This window comes from Grampus griseus, assembly GCF_964374135.1.
Source record: "Grampus griseus genome assembly, chromosome: 3".
Lineage (NCBI taxonomy): Eukaryota > Metazoa > Chordata > Mammalia > Artiodactyla > Delphinidae > Grampus > Grampus griseus.
In genome coordinates this window covers 61,783,399-61,798,688 of record NC_139019.1, presented here as the reverse complement: position 1 = coordinate 61,798,688, position 15,290 = coordinate 61,783,399, and the positions used below count along the sequence as shown (strand labels likewise).

The 15,290-nt window shown below is 48.7% G+C and overlaps 1 protein-coding gene across 1 annotated transcript in view; it reads left to right on the top strand.

The window, feature by feature from the left end:
- Positions 1-260: 260 nt before the first annotated feature.
- LHFPL2 (LHFPL tetraspan subfamily member 2) overlaps positions 261-15,290 on the top strand; it is a 179,144-nt gene continuing 164,114 nt past the window's right edge. Inside the window, exons 1-2 of the mRNA XM_082651790.1 lie at positions 261-405; positions 12,779-12,854. The gene's annotated coding sequence lies outside the window, so the exon portion shown is untranslated. The remainder of the gene's footprint in view (positions 406-12,778; positions 12,855-15,290) is intronic.

Below are 15,290 nucleotides of genomic sequence, written 5' to 3'. Positions count from 1 at the left end.
CGCGCGCCGCGCCGGGAGAGCCCCGGGCCCCGACCCCTCCCCCCGACGCCGCCCGAGAGCGGGACGCGGCGGCGATGGTGACTGGGCAGCGGCGCGGGGCCGGGTCCTGGGCAGGGAGGCTCGGCGGCCTCTTTCTTTCTCTGCCCCCGCCCCTCTTTCCCCTTCCTGCGTGCTAGCCCCGGCAGCGGCCGAGGTCGGCGCTCTCTCCTCGCCTCCTCTTCTTCCTCCTCCTCCTCCTCCCCTGCCCGGGGACCCTCTCCCCTCCCTCAATCGCCCCCTCCTCTCGCCGCCTCCTCTCCTCTCCCCTCCCCTCCCTCCTCCTCCTTCCCCGAGTGGCCGGCCGGGCCAGAGAAAGAGAGACCGAGAGAGAGAGAGAGACAGAGGTGGCTGCGAGGAGGCGTAACGGTAAGCCCCGGCTTGGGGAAGGCTGCGGGCTCGGAGCCGGGATCGCCGAGCCGGGACCGGCTGAGTTGAGGTCGCCGGGCCCGCGCGCTCTGCGGAGGGAAAGCCCGCAGCCTCCGCCAGGTAGGGCGCCCGGCGCGAGGCTCGCGGAGCCGTCGGCGACCAGCGGAGTCCGGGTTGCGTGCGCGGCGGCCGGCGCGGGAATTTCTTCCAGGCGCCCGAGGAGCACGAGGGGAGGGAGGACCGGGCCGGGGAGGTGCTGGCGGGACGGGTGCTGGACGCTGGGAACGGGAGGGAGCGCCGCTTCGGCTCTGGTCGCCGTGGTCGCCCGCAGCAGAAGTGGAAAAAAGTTGTGCCTGGAAAGACGATTTGCCGGGAAGCCGGCGCGAACCCAGCTCTCTCGCCACCGCCGGCGGACTGCGACCGGCGCTCGGGTCCCGGGCGCAGCTTGGCGCGGGGCTCAGCGCGCCTGGTACCGCGCCCGGGGGCCGCCCCGCGGTCGCCCCCGCGGGGCCTGGTCTGTGGCGTGTGGGTCACGCCGGCCACAGACGTCAGCGGCTTCTCAGATCTGGGCTGCATTTTTGTGGGCAGCGCAGGGATTGGGGGTGCGGGCTGGAGGAGGAGGAGGTGGGCGTGGAGTGGGGAAGACCACATCTGGCCTGAGTGGGTTGAACCCAAGGGATGGGGTGAAGGACGGGGGGGGACTCTGTGTTTCCGGACGTTTTTTAGGCACAGAGTTGTGTGTGTGTCCTTTTTCCTCTTTCATTCAGCGGTCTGGTGTCCTTTGAACTCTGAAGGGCGAAAGCATTTTCTTCAATCCTGTTCACCTTTTCTCCCGTTTCGGGAGGGTCGTGAGTTTTATGAGAATCCTTGAGCTGTTTCCTCAGTGGGAGTAAAGTCTCACCCCCCATCCCACCCCCACCCTCACTCCCACCTGGGCCATTTCCTGTATTTAGCGCGTTTTCTACAGTGTGTGCGTTCCTGTAGGTTGCCATCAGCGACCCACAAGTAAAAGGAGAGCTTCTGTCTGAAATCGCAAAGCGGCCTCTGTAGACGTGTGTGTGCTGGAGCCCGAGCGGGGAGAGGTGTGGGCGGGAGGGAGAGGGGGAGCTGTTAGAGCCTGGTGCGGAGAGTTAAACCTGAGTAACCGAGTTCCGAGGGACGTTTCTCCTCCGCACGTTGCTTTTGCTTCGCCCATTCGCCTGAGAGAGCTCCACCCGCGCCAGGTTTAAGCGATGATGGATGCGAATTTCTCTGGCGTTGCTCTTTCCCGGATATTCCTCTTTTCTACTGGTCCTCTTTAAAAAACGACTTCTCCTTTTCAAATGTAAGAGATAGGGAACACATGCTGGTGGGGAGATTAAATGTTTTTACAGATAGGGAAAAGAAAACCCAAGATTCTCATTTCTTTTTGCTGTCATACTGTGATAGACTTGTTATTAATCTTTGTCAGAGATCTGATTCTGATGAAATAATATTGGAGGAGTTTGAGGTAATACCAGATAAAACCCAAAGTCATGATAATATTTTTCCTAAGTGGTCACACAGGGAGCAGATAGTGTGGATTGTTGTGGTGTGTTTGCAAAGGGTGCAGCAAACATTTTTTGCCAGGAAAAAAGACATTGTGTGGTGTAGGAGTTGATGGGGTTAGGGAGGGGAAATCATTTGTCTTCAGAGCAGTCCAATTAAGAAGAATAATTACACTGCAAATGAACATTCTTGAATATAATATAATTTGAGTCGTGAGACATGAACCAGTAATTTGTCTATAGGAAGGAAAATGAATCTTTGTAGATTAGAGAAAAACGGTGCCTTCTGGAAAAAGTAATATATGCTCTTTATGCATGTGGGTGGGCTCAGATGTGTGGACTGACGAATTAAAGAGATTTTACTGCATGTAGTGTTTGGGCAAGGCAGGGAGGAAAAGTCCATAGTAGGAGAAGATAGAAAATATATAGAAAAGTATCCATTTTTAATGGACAACACATACAACTTCTCAACTTCTTTATTGCAGAGAATTGACAAAATAGGAGACCAAAATGTAGGAGACCCAAAATTGGGACTGTTGAGTTTCCAGAGGTGTCACTTACTACCTAAACCTGGGACAAGTTACTTAATTTCTCTCAGCCTTGGTTTCTGTGTCTGTAAAATGATGGCAATAAAGTTCAAGTCAAAGAATCACCTGGAAGGTTAACTATGATTATGTACTTTTGCATAGAACTTAGGGTGGTCCCTCATGCTGGGTAAGTGCTCAGAAAATGTTGATGATGGTTGTCAAGTATTTCAAATGCCTGGGAGAGAGCAGTGCCATTCAGAGAGCCGGGCTGCAAGGGGAGCTGACTTTGAGCGACTGCTGATTTTAGGTCGGCCGATGGTCGACCCTTAGTTGAGGCTGTCCCTGTGCCCCCAGTAGCCCACACTCAGAAATATTTGATCTTTCTAGAACTTGTAGGCTGCATCTTTTTGGCCCCTCTAGTCAGCCTTTTCTGGGACTCCAGCTGTGGGGAGTGTGTAGTGCAAGCTCCGTGTGGGTCTGAGGACCTGAGCACAGGTGTGGCCTGTAATTCCCAGCCTCACTGCCCCCTTGCAAAGGCACCTTCTCAGGTTCCAGGTCCCACCAAAGTCAATATCGACATTTAATTTAAGAAAAAAAAGAAAACTTGAGTGGTGGACGTGGTGTCTCTCTTGGGAATTCTAAAGCAGTGTTTTCTCAGTGTTTACTGCTCTTAGAAAAATACAAATAGTAAGCAAATACCTGATCTCTAGAATTTATTCCAAAAAGCACCTTTATAGTATGTCTTGGGGTTAATGGAACATTGCCCAGTTTTTCCTAAGGTTGTACCTAGCTGCAGAATGAACAAAAGGCATTCTTAGCAAAACAGTAGTTTTTGGAGCTGGGGAACTATGCTGTATATTTCTTTTCTAATCTGGGAGGAATGCCTGTTTGCTCATTCATCCATTCTTTTATCCAGTCATTCAGCAAATACCCATGGAGCCTCTTCCATGGGCCAGGCTCTGTTCTGGCCTCTGGGAGCATAGCAAGAACCAAGAGTAGACCTCTCCACTCACAGAGCACTCATTCTAGTTGGAGAAGCAAACTCTGTGTGCGAAGGAGCTCCATAAACCCAAGAAGCTCTCTTTTTTGTTTAGAAGTGCCTGCGCTGGGAGAGCAGCGTGCTGGGCGTGCTTCTCTTCCACAAGCCAGCCAGCTTGGAGGGAAGTGATCTGGCTGGGGGTGGTGGCCGGGGCCTGCTGGTCCTATGGGTCCTCCACAGGGAGAAGGAAGAAGGGGGAGCCTGTTTCTTTCTGTGCTTTATAATAAAGCATGTGTCCTGTTTGAGTAGAATCACCAAAGTGCCACGAGAACAAATGGGTTTTTCTCCGAAGTGAGACTTCACAGCCTTAGAAAGGCAAAGAAGGAATCAGAGGTCAGATCTGATCATCAGCTTATAAAACCCAGATTGTGCCCAGGGAAGAGTCTGGTCTAGTACTTAAAATACTGGACCCTTTGCTGTAGGAGGCGGGCCCGAGAGTAAAGGGCAGAGTGGAGACTTAGTCCCTCAAGGTTTTTTTTTCCCCATTACTTTTAAGGTTACAGTAATACCTGGTACAGTAAGAATGCACTATGTTTGGAGTCTAGAAGGGTCGAAATGGTATAAGGTCAACAGGGCACTGAGAGTAGCTGTTTGGACTAGAGGCAGCGTGGTGTAGGGAAGTCCCTGAGGGTGCTGAGCTGGGGAGTCTGAACTTCATCTCGAAACCTGTGTGGAAGATGGGGAACTTGCAGCAGGTGATTGACCTGATCATATTGTGCTTTAGAAGGAACTCGAGGTGGGCTCGGTGACAAGGAGGCCAGGGCCGGGGATAGCAGGTGAGCCAGGAGGTTAGTACAGGAATCCGGGTGGAACTTGGTGAGGGAGAGCAGGAGAGACCTGGAGAGGCTGACCGCACTTCCTCGGTCATGTCCCATGGGTGGGCTCTTAGTAAGAGGGAGTCCAGGGTGACTGGAGTGGGTCATGGCGCCTTTCACTGAGTTAAGCAGCTATGGGAACCGCAGTTTGGGGAGATGGTGAGGAGTAATGAGTTCAGTTGAATCCACAGCTGAGTTGTGAGGTGCCCAGGGAGAGATGCCCAGCAGAGCATTGGATCCACAGGCAGGAAGAGAGGTCTGGAGCTGGAGGTGAAAGATGGAGTTATTTTTACAGTAGCAGCAAGTGGTTGGCTGGTCTCTTGAGGTTTACTGAATAGTGCTTAGGGTGAGAGTAATCTGTGTCCTTGTAACTGAATTTTTCTCTTTCATCCTTTAAACGGGACTAATGGGGTAATCAAGCCCCTGACCCTGGCCTTCAGTGATCAGACTCTTACTGGTGTTATTTTGCCGACTTGTGAGACCTGTTTATTGTTTTGAACTGAGATAATTTAGAGGAATGTACATAGAATGGCTCTGAACATTTTTTTTGTGTTTTTTTGCGGTACGCGGGCCTCTCACTGTTGCGGCCTCTCCCGTTGCGGAGCACAGGCTCCGGACACGCAGGCTCAGTGGCCATGGCTCACGGGCCCAGCCGCTCCGCGGCATGTGGGATCTTCCCGTGTCCCCTGCATCGGCAGGCGGACTCTCAACCACTGCGCCACCAGGGAAGCCCTGAACATTTTTAATAGCTAGGATGTACAACTGATAAAATTGATCCTCCTCCACCCCTGACACATTCGTATTCTGGACAGACTGTGTTCTTCCCCGAATTCCTAAATAGAAACCCTAATCCCCATTGTGATGGCACTTGGAGGGGGCACCTTTGGGAGGTAATTAGGTTTAGATGAGGTCATGAGGGTGGAGCCCCCATGATGGGATTAGTGTCCTTCTAAGAAGAGGGAGAGAGTCTGGAGCATGCTCTCTTCACCATGGTGAGACTGTGGCCATCTGCAAGCCAGGAGGAGGGCTTTTCCTAGGAACCCAGTCTGTAGGCACCTTGAGAACTTGTACTTGGAGAACTAGTGTTTTCGTTTCCACCAGGGACAAGGCTTATCTGCCTTCTTTTTTGAAGTTACCATATGGCCCTCAAGGGGCTGTTAATTTGAATTTCATTCATTTGTGGAATAAAAAACGTGTGCAAAGTAGGCCCCAGTGAATGCCTGTTAAAGGGCAGACATGCTATTTGATTTGTGTACAGCCTTACTCCTCTTACTGTTGTGGATTTAGGGTATGGCCAGTGGGAATTATTAATCATCGTTAGTCTGTGTAACCAGCAATAATGCCTCGCCTTGCTCTTGCCTGCCTAACTGATCTGCCATTGAAAGGAAAACTGGTAGCCTAGACAGACTGCAAGGATGTAGGTTAAAATTCTGACTGGTTATTTTAGACTCGTGGGGTTACAGGTGACTGTTTTCTTTACTTTTCTGCTTTTCAGATTTTTTTAAAGTAGATGTTACTTAAAAAACCAGAACAAAACAGTTGTTGGTGTTTTCTTCCATTCTTTTTTTGTGCAAAACTGTATCAGCAGTTTTGGCCACAGCACCATACACCTCCTTACATCTGTGCTATGTCCATGGCAAAGCAGGTCTCTGTCTTTAAAAAGACTTGAAATTCCTATTTGTTGTAAATGTAGTTGTGGAGGAATGTAACCAGGCCTGGGTCCTGTGACCCAGAGCCAGAATGGGGCAGCTTCCTCCCAACAATAGGGAAGGACCCACTCCTTCCTGTCGGTACGCTTTATATGTTTTCATAAACACTGTTAAGTGTGATCTGAGAGGTGTTTCACTTCTATATCTAAACGTGTAAACATCTGTCAGATTGATATGTACCTAATTAAATATCTATAAATATATATATAAATATACTATACTCACATGTAAGTTTTTTTTTTTCTTCTTGTTTTCAGTTGTTTCAGTGTTCAGTAGAACTCAAACCAGCATTGAGATCTTAAATATCCCTTTAGCATCAACCTCCCCACATTCCCGGAAAATTAGAGGGACTCTCTTTCCTCTACTGATTCTATTGTTCAGCAATTTCTCTCTTTCCACACTGAGCTGTGTTGTCAAGGGCACCTGGAGTTCAAGCTTCCTTTCTCCTGGGGCAGGCTGCAGTTGGGCTGAATTTCACATGTTGTTTTCCAGTTTTGAGGCAGTTAGCCAGTTGTTTAAAGATGCCTGTAACTGCATAGACAGTAGCCACATTTAATCTTTAGATAAGTGGTGCATGACACACTTATTACTCAGGACAAATTAACCTCTTAAAAATTTATAACTTTTCTCTCACCCATAGGGATCAAGTTTTCTGAAATTAAAAATAATAGACTGGCCAGTCTCACAACTACAGACTTCACCAGTAATTGGTGTTTTTGTGTTTGTAAATGGCTACCCTTTGTATATGAAATATACACGTAAGGAAAAAAAGGCTCACAACTTGAAAAACAATCTAAAAATCATTTTTTTTTTTTAATGGCTAACTGTCCATTCCTAGGTGATTCTGCACAGGGAAGTATGTCTAAACAGATATTTACTCTGTCATTTGCTCATTCTTATTGTAGCCATTTCAGGGCTTTTCTGTGCTGGAAGCTCATAATTTACCAACCTGATTACCTTTCTGCACAGATCCATGCTGTATTATGCAGCCTAGGATGCCAGCTTACACAGGTGACTATAGGTCTTTTGGGTCTGAATCCTTTTGGTAAATGGGTTGCTTAGGTTGTCTTGTCTTTTTTTTTTTTTTAAATGTGTTTTTTCCAATTTGTGCTTGGGTCTGTTGTTCTTTTCTTGATTAGTAAAGAAAAGGCAGCATTAAAGGGAGCTAAGCTGATGTGGAGAATGTTTAAACTATAATCCAAAGCCAAAAAGAACGGTAGCCGGGTGCAGAGGCCATACTGAATAATAAGAACACAAGTGGTGGTAGTGATGAAGCGATGGGACAGGTTGTGTATACACCTGTGTGGACAGGTGGCTGGGGGACTGTTGAGGATAGTCTGGTCAGCTGTGCTACACAGGGACCACTGTTCCCCTTGGTCTGGAAACTAGACTCATGGACCCTAAGTATGTTAGCTTTCTTAGCAACTACATTAGTCAACAAAACTTAATGTTTTAAAAAAGTTTTGAACATTTTAAAACAAGAACTGTCGTCAGGTTAGATTTCCTCTAGCTTACATATGTGTATTTGATTTTTAAAATCTTGGCCGTAGAACTTCCCACTTCTTCCTGTCAAATGTCAGCTTTCTCATCCAGGTGTGTGTTGTTCAGCCCATCGGGATGATTTTGAATTCTCCCCAGTCATCTGTCATGTCAGCCACCCCTCTGGGCTGAGTACTGTTCTTCAATCCATTCTGCTCACCAGTCATCCACGTTCCTTGAGTCCTTTTCTGCCGCTGCTCTGTTCAGCCTCTCCAGTCATTCTCCTATTAGTAACCAGGGACGTGTCAGCCTTTGCAGGCAGCTAGAGGGCAGAGGGTTGGCATCTGTGCCACGATACCCGAGGAAGCTAATCATACTCGTGACCTCGACCTCATTAACATGGTGCTGGCGGAGAGCGAGCCAGCGTTCCGTAGTATTGTTTGACTTTGGATCTTCTCTACTGATTTGTGCTCGTGGGGTCCACGTTCCTGCCCGCTCAGGGAGCCTGATAGGTAGAGGAGCTGGAGGAGAATGTGAGAGACGGTCAGTACTTCCCGCCTCCTTTCAACTCCCTAAGGTGGGGCTTTGGATTGTCAGCTGTCACTGGGCCCCCGCTGATGGTGGTTTGGCTCCAAGACAAAGCAAGTCTGAGAAGACTTGTGTAAGGATTGTGAGGGAAGAAGGCCTCTTAGAGTGTTCGGTCGCAGTGGGTGAGCTGGTGAGCTGGTGGCTGTACAGGTGGGCTGAGAGGCTCCCCGTGGTGGCGCTCTCCGTGCCTTAAAGCAGGGCTTCTCATGCTGGAAGGTGCACAAGAATGATCTGGAATCTTGTGAAATGGCAGATTCTGATGAAGCAGGCCTGGGCTTACGCATAGGCTCCCTGTGAGGCTGGTGCCGTGGTCCTGTGGAGCAAGGCCTCACATAGACTGGGACACGACTGAGGCTACGGATGAGTCAGCCGGAGACTCAGACGTGTAAAGGCTGACACCAGGAGGGCACCTGCAGGGTCTGGTTTAGAGTTTGCTGCCTGCTCCTTGGGGCTGTCTTTATTGGGATAACCCTGAGGGCTCTCAACCCTGTCACTGCCATTCCGGCCTATAACAGCCCCAAGGAGCAGCTGTGCTCGGGGATTCCCTTCCATCCTTAGGGCAGGGAGGGAGGTCATGGGAGGTCTTCCAGGTGGAATATGGTTAAGCTAAAGGGAGAGGTTTTGTTTTTGCTACATTTTAATCAAATTGACTTCCTCATTACCTGATGATTATATTCCATAATTTTAACTACTTAAAGAAGGCTCTGACTTCCTCCAGTTAAGCCTGCCTTTTCACACATACCCTATCACTTTGAAGTTATGTGACTGCAATGTTTTAAAAAGTTACATATTGTTTCCTTTGGAACGTTGTTTCTGAAACTTGCCTGACCCTCTGCTGGGTGCTGGTTAGACCTGTGTGTTCTCAGACCCTGCCCTGGAGTTTTGACTTCATAGGTTTGGTGTGGGTCCTGGGAATCTGAATTTTTTAAACAAAGTGTCTGGATGGTTTTTATAATTGGGCATGTTCTAGAAACACCATTTTCGAGAAACATCAATTTAGAAACCTGTCCATCTGAGCCTGTGTTATCAGCCATGTCTGAGGGGCACCCTTACCTGTTCTTTTCTTGGCCTCTTAGACTATACTTGGTTGTGAAGGGCTGGCTTTTGTCCCATTGGACCCACTTCAATTTTTATCTTGACTCATGTTTTCATTCTTACAGAAAGGCTCTTTTTTTATCTTGGATGGGACCAAATCAGAGTCCCTTGTCAACAGTGTAAGAGCCAGTTCTGAAGCCGTTATATTTAGGAAGGTTTTACAGACACTGATTATTAAGTGCTTTGGGGCATTCTTGGAGATACTGGGCTGTACGCTTTGGGCCTCTGCAGAGAAAGGTATGTCTTGAGGCCGACTTCTCCCACTCTCTCCCCTGCTTGGGTTCAGACACTGGAGATAATATTAGCGTGTCCCCTTCCTAAGTAAGCGCCGACCAGAAATGGTTGGAGAAGGGATCCTCATCCTCCAGAGGCTGTGTGGTTCTGACACAGGTGAATTGACAGATGGAGGAGATGGACTTGCACGTCATTGTTTCAACATTTACCTCCATTTTTACAAATGAAGGATCCATCTCACCTCCATCCTAGGAGGTGGAGGTGTTTTTATAAGCTGACACTTACGAAACAAATGAAGTGGGAAGTGGTCAGTGTGATGGGATTGGAGGAGTATGGAAGGGGCTCTGTAGCGAAAAGCTGGAATTCACTTATTGTTGTGCCTAAAATTTTACCATTAGAGGAATTTGGGTGAAATGGTTCTCTTTAAACCTGTTATTCAACATGTAAGCATCCGTAGAACAGGGACTACATTAGCTACTTAGGACTTAACAGGAAGAATTTCATAAAATGCCAGCAAAGATCAGGGTATGAAGAGAGTGGACTTTGATGGGTGAAGTGTGGGCACTGTGAGGTCAGGGCTGGGGCAGGGCCACCGAGGATAGCTCAGATGTCCGGAGGAGCCCAGGATACCTGGTGGTGGGGGGCACTAGGCAGAACTAATTCTCATTCACTTAGTGTGTGTGTGTGTGTGTGTGTGTGTGTGTGTGTGTGTTTGCACGCGCACGCTGTGTAATAGGGGATTTAATATCTTTGATGATGCATATGGCATACTTCTTTCTATCTAGTGTGGCCATTTCACATATACCTGACCAGTTGTAATGAAAAGCCAGGTGATCTAGATATGAAAGTTAAGGTTAAACACCGTAATTGTGCTTGAGATTATGTTGCTCTTTTTTTTTTAGTCTATTTAATTTTGAGAGAGAAGCTCAGGAAATGATCCAGTTTCTTTACCTGCTTATCAGGAGAACTTGGCCAGCAGCAGAAACCTTTCCTTCTCCACTAAGGGCCTTTTCCCAGTCAGTTTTTTTTTTTTTTTTTTTTTTTTTTTTTTGTGGTATGTGGGCCTCTCACCGTTGTGGCCTCTCCTGTTGCGGAGCACAGGCTCCGGACACGCAGGCTCAGCGGCCATGGCTCACGGGCCCAGCCGCTCCGCAGCATGTGGGATTTTCCCGGACCGGGGCACGAACCTGCATCCCCTGCATCGGCAGGCGGACTCCCAACCACTGCGCCACCAGGGAAGCCCTCCCGGTCAGTTTTGAGGAGGGCTTGACTCTTCTGAGACCTCATGCCACCTAGAAAGTGCTTTAGGGTCTCTCATAGCTGAAAAAAATATTTACATTTTAAAGAATTTCTCAGCTCTTAGCTGGCTGAAAGAAACTCTGAACTTGGCCATTCTGGTGTCCAGCTGAAGCTTGTCTGAGTGGTCTAGGGTGTTTTCAGAATAGCGTGGAGATGGTGGGGAGAGTCTTTTTGCCACTGCTTGACGAACAGAGAAGTTACACACAAGTACATCCCAGGGACCACAACTCTGGGAACTTTTACAAACTGACCCACTCCAGAAAGAAACTTTACCCTTCAATGAAACCACGGGAGCTTTCTGGATGGCTTCATTGTTTCTTTTCTGGAGTGGTCAGATTCTGTATCTGAGGGGGAGGAGAAACATTGTCCCTGTTCCTGAAGCTGGAGTTTCCTTTGTCTATTCTGAAATAAAGGAGGGCCACAGAAAAGGATGGGGCATTTCTTAGGGAAATGAAATTCTCCCGAAGTACTACATCCCCACTCCAGAGGTGGGCCCGTGTACTCTTCCCCATGGTCCACAGGGCTAGCATCATTTCTAAGTATCGATAAAAACAGCATTGTGTGGACTTCCCTGGTGGTCCAGTGGTTAAGATTCCACACTTCCACTGCAGCGGGCACGGGTTCGATCCCTGGTTGGGGAGCTAAGATCCCGCATGCCTCGCGGTGCGGCCCAAAAAACCAAAAAAACAAAAAAACCCACCCCCAAAAAAGCTTTGTGTATTTCCTTTTAAGCATAAATGGACATCACAGTCCCTGTAGAGTGTGAGGCCTTGAGCACGGAGGTGCTGTTGGGGTATCAGGCCGGGCTATCTCTGTACCCCGTACTCTGCTCACTGCCACCCCCGTGCTGGCACTGCCCCCACTTAGTGCTTGCTGCCTTTAGGGAGCATCAGAATCACCTGGAGGCTAGTTAAAACACACTGGCTGGACCCCGCTCCCGGAGATTCTGAGTCACTAGGTCTGGGGTGGGCCGAGAATTTGCATCTCCAACACGTTCCCAGGTGGTACTGATGCCTCTGGTCTGGGGAGCACAAGCTGAGAAGCACCGTGACACCAGGCACTTCTCCACCTTCTGGAGGAGGGTGTGTTGGCACAGGCAGACTCTGCTCCTGATGGCGTGTCTGCCTGGGTGGAATCGCTTAATGCCGGAGGAACCTGTAGTTGAGAAGCTGTGGTTCACTGGAGGGAGCCCTAGCCCTGTCTTCTTATCCTGGGGCCTTCTCTCCTGGTCGTTCCCACAGAAGACCAGGGATGTGGCATTTGGGGTAGCTGAGAGGGGCATTCCTTGCCCCCTTGCAATCCCTTCTCTCTGATGTTGCAGAAAACTTTCTGGACCACGCCACTCTCCTACAGGAGACCCTTCATGGGCTTGCCATCGGCCTTAAGAGAAAGTCCAAACTCTCCTAAAACGACTGCCAGTTTCCCTCTCGGCCTCTGAAATACTCCTTTTTCTTGTCAGCTTACTATGTTCTTGCTTTCTGGGTACCCGTTTTGCTATTTGCTCTGCCTGGTATGCTCGTAGTCTGGCCACCTCTTGCTTATCAGACCTCAGCTTAGCCATCACCTGCTCTGGGGAGCTCCCTTTGACCTCTCTGGGGTCAGCTGGTGCCTCTGCAAAGGCTCCATGTCACCTTGTATTCTCCTCACTTCAGCTTCTCTCAGTTGCGTCAAGGTCATGATTACCACCCATTTACTTCTCTGTCTTTGTGGACTGTCAGCTCCCAGAGGGCGGGGAACCCATGACATGGTCATTCACATGACTCCAGGCTTGGCATGGTGCCCGGCATATCGAAGGCCTTCTTGATCATTCTGTGAGATAGCTATGGCGGGGAGGAAACCAAGACACAGGTAGATTAAGTGCCTGGCTTACCATTACCCTCCGAGTTAAACACCGGGATTCTCACCCACTTCTCTGATCCAACCCCTTGGCCAAGTGACGCTGGCCAGGTTTTCTGCTTTGAGACCAAGGAGCCTTAGGCAGGGTCTGCAGGTCTCTACTGGGGCTGTTAAAAGACTGGCTATTCCAAGTTAACAGAAATGGCCCTTTCCTGTTGTTTTTCAGGTAAACTGGGAAGCAGACTCTTGAGTTCACAGCTGGCCTGTGGTTTTTGCATCTCAAGGAGCTCCTCCTCGTACAGGTAAGGGGTTGCTTCCTGGATCTGCTCATGTTCAGGCTGGTTGTGGGAAAACTCCAGCCATGCGATGCACTCTGATAACCACCCCAAGTTCTCGTGCATTAAAAAGAAAATCCTTAAATATAGAGTGGCAGCTCCTCTAAGAAAGGTGTAAAGGGACTTCCCTGGTGGTCCAGTGGGTAAGTCTCTGCGCTCCCAATGCAGGGGGCCCGGGTTCGATCCCTGGTCAGGGTAATTAGATCCCACATGCGTGCCGCAACTAAGAAGTCAGCATGCTGCAACTAAAGAAGTCCGTATGCTGCAACGAAAAGATCCTGCATGCTGCAACTAAAAAAAAAAAAAGATCCCACGTGCCGCAACTAAGACCTGGCACAGCCAAAAAAAATAAAAAAATAAAAAAAAAGAAAGGTGTAAAGTGGTTACCTGCCCCATTGAGTTATTGGGTGAAGGTGTTTATTGACCGGCCTGGCTTTCTCCTGGATGTTGCTGCCCGTCTCAGTGCCCAACGCTCTTTCCTTTTTGCTGGGCACCTTCACCTCTCCATTTGAGTTGGTGCTTTAGAATTCCTTTTCCTCATTTAAGACTCAGCCAGCATTTCACTTGTTATTTACAAACTGTCTGAAAGAGAGGGTGTTGGGAGCATAGCCTTTTCCCAGCTTTCCAGCGGAACGAATCGCTGCCCCTCTGCTGACACAGCACACTGCACGTGCCCGTGGTGAGCTTTACTTGTTTGTACACGTCTTTTCCCCTAGTGTGTGAGTTCTTTTTGCTACCATCTCCAATCTCGCATGGTTTCTGGCATGGAACAGACTTTCAGTAAATGAGTGAATGTTCATCCGAGGAGAAGAAAAAAAAAAAAAGCCCTAGTAAACTAAACTGAGGCACAGCTACAAAGAAATGATAATGTATTCCTAAGCCAATGAGCTGATGTGTAGAGTGCCTTTTTGGGTTAATGACATGGCTGTTTGCTCACATTACCACGGGTAATTGAGAATGCGCCATAATATGTGAAGTTGGCGGGAGTTTAGATTCTTACCACTGTTGAAAAGGATGAGAAATCAGGAGTTTTTGTGTCATTGTCAGTAAGGTGCTAACTGACAGCCTGGGACCCTGAGCCACCAGCCCCCTTGGCTGTCCCGGGAGAGACATCTGTCTGCCAGCCCCTGGGAGTCTTGGGCAGCCCCAGGATTGAACGTGTAAAACCAAATGTATGGCAGTAAGGGAGCAAACAATTGACTTGACCAATTTATAACCCAGAGGAAATAAAAATATTCCTAAAACACAGTTTAGTTTTAAATAATTTTAATAAAAGCTTTTAAATCATGCATTTCCATTTCTCCTGTAGTCTTAGTATGCTGGCATCTTTCAGAGATACACTGATTGGCTTGATGCCATTTTGCTTCATCCTGTGGGTTGGGAGTAGCAACCCCCAGGGCAATGGTTCACCTGAATCTGGAGCCAGAATGGGGCCTGGGTCCTTTTAGGAATTGGCAGTTCCCAGAAGCCAGGGTGGAGGTGGAGGTGGGGTGGGAGGGACTTCAATCTGATTAAAGACCACATTCACACAGGAGAATGCGGTCTTGAGTGTTTGTTCCTGCCTTTTTAAAAAAAATTTATTTATTTTTGGCTGCGTTGGGTCTTTGTTTCGGTGCACAGCCTTCTCACTGCTGTGGCTTCCCTTGTCGCGGAGCACGGGCTCTAGGCGCGCAGGCTCAGTAGTTGTGGCGCACGAGCTTAGTTGCTCCGCGGCATGTGGGATCTTCCCGGACCAGGGATCAAACCCGTATCCCCTGCATTGGCAGGCGGATTCTTCACCACTGAGCCACCAGGGAAGCCCCCGTTCCTGCCTTCTTATCCTGCCTCTACATGAACAATACCCATTGTTCAGCCTTTCCATTTGCTTTGTTTGGGTGTGTGCAGCACGAAAGCAAAGAGAAAGAAGTTGTTTTCTGGTTTCTGGGTGTGCTTTCCACAACTTAGTAGAAGTACCAGCCAACTAGTCTCACATAAAAGAAGCGGTCACGTCTCCATGGTTCTTCTGCTTGGTGCTGAGGCCCAGCCAGAGAGCTGCCTGAAGGAGAAGTTAGTGAAAGGCAAAGCAGTAGAGGAAATTTGACTCTCCCCTGACCCTGTTCATCTTAAAGTTTCGTAGGGCTTGGGTAGAGGGAGGGTTTCAGCTTTGGCCAGGGATTTCTAGTCTCCATGGACTCCATTTTGTCTATCATACTTGAAAAATAAACGAAGAAAATTACAGTTTAAAAGCCCAGATGTTAATATATGAGTGAGTTTTAGCTTTTTAGTAGGTTCTGGAATTTGAGATATTACCAACTGTCTTCTGTTGTACCATGCCTGCAGAAGCTGAGTGCAAGGTGGTGAGTATGTCTGGTCTTCATGCCGCCAAACACATGGGGAGTACTTCCCGACTGATAATAATTGGCC